Here is a 4066-nt window from a genome sequence, read left to right as displayed (position 1 = left end):
AAGTGTTCATAGCATGAACTTGTTCAGAGAGAAGTTCTGGGAATGCTGCACCAGATGGACAAGACTGCATAGGATGGGCAGGACTAGAACATGTGGCATATGCCTCGACTTGAGCTGTTTGTGGTGGTCCATTATTTAATACCAGAGCATCAACTTTCTTTGTCAGGTTATCAAGCTTGGCGCTCAGCTCTGGCATGACTCCTATCTCATATATACCACCTCTCTTTTGTGGTTGGGGACTTCTGTCACCTCTATTTGAATAATCCCATTGCTGGGAATTTTCGCACAAGGTTTCAAAGAAGTTCCACGCTTCGACATCACTTTTGGTCATGAATGACCCTCCACTGGTGGCATCAACCATGCAGTTCTGTGGTGTCAGACCGTCATAGAAGTATTGAACTTGTTGCCACTTCTCAAAACCATGGTGAGGACATTTAAGAAGCAAGTCCTTCCATCTTTCCCAACATTCATGAAAGTGCTCGCCCTCTTTTTGTGTGAAGTTAGTAATTTCTCTACGGAGGGCATTGGTTTTGTGAACGGGGAAGAACTTGTTTAAGAACTTCTTAGACAGTTGGTCCCATGTAGTGATAGATCCAACTTCTAGAGAATTCAACCATGCTTTCGCCTTATCCTTTAAAGAAAAAGGAAACAGGCGTAGGCGGATCGAATCGTCTGAGAAGTTTTGGAACTTAAAGGTGGAGCAAATGTTTAAGAATTCTTTCACATGATGATATGGGTCCTCCTTGTCCAATCCATAAAAGGATGGCAACAATTGTATGACTCCAAGTTTAAGTTCAAAGTGTGCTGCCGTAGTGGTTGGCAACACTATGCATGAAGGCACATTAAATTGGACAGGAGCTGAATAATCTTTGAGAGCTTTAACTTCAGTCTCATTCGCCATTTCAACAGGATTATTTCTCAATCTTTCACGAATTGTTCTTTCAATCTCAGGATCAAACGGTGCTAGTTCTATATTCAGAGATCTACGTCCTAGCATAAACTATGTTATTGCAATGTAAGAAAGAAAACTAAACTAAGAAGTAACCTAAGAGAAATAAAACTAGACCTAGAAACTATGAGATTCTAAAACAAGTTAAAACTATGTAAATAAGAATGGGAAGAAAGAACCCGAAAAAGGAGATGATTGATGTCTGAAGAATAGGGAGCTCCTCCTTCACTTCCAATTTGGAAATCTATGTTAGAATCTAACTTAGAAATTTATGTCAGGATCCTACAAAACAGGAAATAGGTTAGTTTCTAAAATCAAGAAAAGAACTCTAAGTTAGAAAAAATCCTAAGCTATGAATTATGATAAGAGAGAATCCCAAATTCAATTTGGAACGAAACAGTCCCCGGCAACGGCGCCAAAAACTTGATGTTTTGTTTAAACCAACACGATTTAAATGATATTTAAACTCGCAAATATACGAATCAGATGCAGATACGGATCGTTCCCACGAGGACTGGTCGTCACAATTCAAATCTATGACTCTCCTTAACTAATCCAACAGATAATGGAATGAACTACTAAGCACAATTTTAGGGAAACAAAACAATTAAGAACAGGGAAGAAAATTCAATCAGAAAGAGAGCACTAGGACTTTCGAATCCACCCCTAATTATCCTAACCCTTGCTTTGTCTGTTGATTCACCTTGATCTAGATTGATACCACTTAAATAGAGAAAGCACAATCTGTGTCCTTAATCGGGCATACAGACTGTCTAATTCCTTTAAGCAATGCCATGAATGACATATCCCATATCCTTGGTCGGGCATAAGGGATGTACAATTCATTAAAGCATCCTGTTTCTTCCTCTATAGGAAACCTGTTCTTGATCAGACACAAGCACCTATAATAAGCATCCAAACAACATCCATATATATACTTTGGTCAAGTTCATAGATGGAGAAGTATAGAATTTAAACCCATAAAGCCCACTTAAAGAAAGAAACAAATTAATTGAAATTCAAAGTAAATCCAATACAAGAGCTAATCAAATTAGGGGCTTCATCTCAGCCCTAGCTGAGAGATTAGTGACCCATAAAATCCATAAAAAATATTAAATAAAATTCATAAAAAAAACGTCAAACCAAACAATCTCTCTCTCTCTTCTTTCTTCTCTTTCTTCTCTTTCTTCTCTCCCTTGCTCCAGATCTGAAATCCCCTGGTTCTGAATCCTTTCCCACGTCCAAAACTCCCCTTTTATAGCTGCTGGATGGCTGGGATCAGTGGCCGAGTCGTAGAAGGACTCGGAGTACAAATTTTCGCAGCTATGATCGGTGGGCCCCACAGAGGCATTTTCTGGAAAATCTACCCCGTCCATTGGATTCAGGACGAAATTTCAGTCAAAAATGGGTGGTTTTGAACGTCCATTGATGCGGCCCACAGAAGAAATCACGAAAAGATCAGTTTTAAACATTGCAGAGCAGTCCGTTTGTGGCCACTGTACCGCGCACGTGTGTACGCATGGGAGTGGAATATCAGCATGGTTTTGTAGTATTCATGGCCCTCTACACGATGAACGGCTCAGATCTTCCGTACAGGTGACGTACGGGGCCCACAATCCTTCGCAAAAACGGCCAGCGGTCGTCCTTTACGCGGACGCGAAAACAACTTCCGTGGCAATGGTGGGACCCATTTTGATAATTATTTCAATAATCCACTCCGTCCATTGCATGGAGGATGAAAAAACGGCTAGGAATGCCCAATTTCGAGTTAGAGTTGCGGTGGCCCACAGAGTTTTGAACTCACCGTCCGTTTTGCGTTTTTCAGCGATCAACGTCCGTACACATGCATGGAACCAAACGGACATCTAGGCGATGGTTATAACTGCCCCAGGAAGCGGATGGACGGTTTGGATTGTCCATTTGGACACTAGGTGGGCCCCACAACCGACGACCGCGGTCGGCTTGCGGAGACGCTGGACGGCTCTGCCGTTTTCGATGAAGAAACTGCGAGTCAGCACTGGCGCTGACCGAGATACGGGTACGGTGCACAGCTGGTGCAAGTGTGCACGATGCACACTCTGCATACACAGGGCCCACTGTAATGTTTTTGAGAAATCTGCACCGTTCATCCTTTTTCTCATATTATTTCCACCGTCAGGACCAAAATTGATGTATATCCAGATATCCAGCGGGCCCCACTTAATGAATTAAGGGGCTGATCTGGCCGTTAGACCACTTCCCGAGATCGTCAATGGTTGAAATTTAATATGTACGGTTAATTTATGGTCCCCATCACGTGTATGAAGTTTCGAGTTGATCGGATGGCGGGAAACATGTGATCTTGCATTCTAGACCCTTTTCGAGCCCCTTTGCCTTGCTTTCCTCAATCCCAGGCGTATAAAATCTTCACTATTGGTTTTCTGGAGTCCATCCCGTGCTCTGGTAATTTTGGAGCGCCAAATCCATGTTCTTAACATCATCTTTCAGTACACACTCCTGATTTCATCCTGTAATAAAAACACGATTAAAATATGGCATTAAACCTTATCATGTACGTAAAATCAGGCAATTACTGGGGTCTGAGATGCAACATTCGACACTCATCAGTCCATTGGATCGTGCGATTTGGAAAGACTAACAATCCATAATGAAAAATGACGATTAAAGAGTTCCAATGTGCTTTTGGGATATCGAACGGTCTCTGAATCAGGCAATTCTGGTCCCATTTGGAAGCTTGATAACTTACCATTCCAATGACTTGAAATACTATAAATTCGACCACTGAAGAGAGAGTTACGAGGGTTACTATTCGACAAGGAGATGAAGGAAACATTCCGGATTGACGACTGCGATCCCACTTATGGAGGCCCTAATGGCCTTGGAATAGGACGATTCGTATCAGGAATGAAAAAGCACTAAATTACCTTCCAGATGACAAAAAATTGACCTAATCTGACATCAAATGATTGAGTTATGGGCGTCTCCGTTGGATCGCCTGATTTGGAAAGATTAACAATCCATATTAAAAATGACGATCAAAGAGTTTGAACGTGCTTTTGGGTTATCGAACGGTCTCTGAATTAGGCAATTCTGGTCCCATTTAGAAGTTTGACAAGT

General features: G+C 41.8%; 1 non-coding gene across 1 annotated transcript; it reads left to right on the top strand.

Moving 5' to 3' along the window:
* The first annotated feature begins 416 nt into the window (after positions 1–416).
* On the top strand, positions 417–523 carry LOC131247467 (small nucleolar RNA R71). The gene has a single exon (XR_009171760.1). It is a non-coding gene; the product is annotated as a small nucleolar RNA R71 (small nucleolar RNA).
* The last annotated feature ends 3543 nt before the right edge of the window (positions 524–4066 follow it).

Source organism: Magnolia sinica, chromosome 5 (genome assembly GCF_029962835.1).
Source record: "Magnolia sinica isolate HGM2019 chromosome 5, MsV1, whole genome shotgun sequence".
In the NCBI taxonomy this organism is placed as follows: Eukaryota; Viridiplantae; Streptophyta; class Magnoliopsida; order Magnoliales; family Magnoliaceae; genus Magnolia; species Magnolia sinica.
This window is presented reverse-complemented; position numbering and strand designations above follow the sequence as displayed.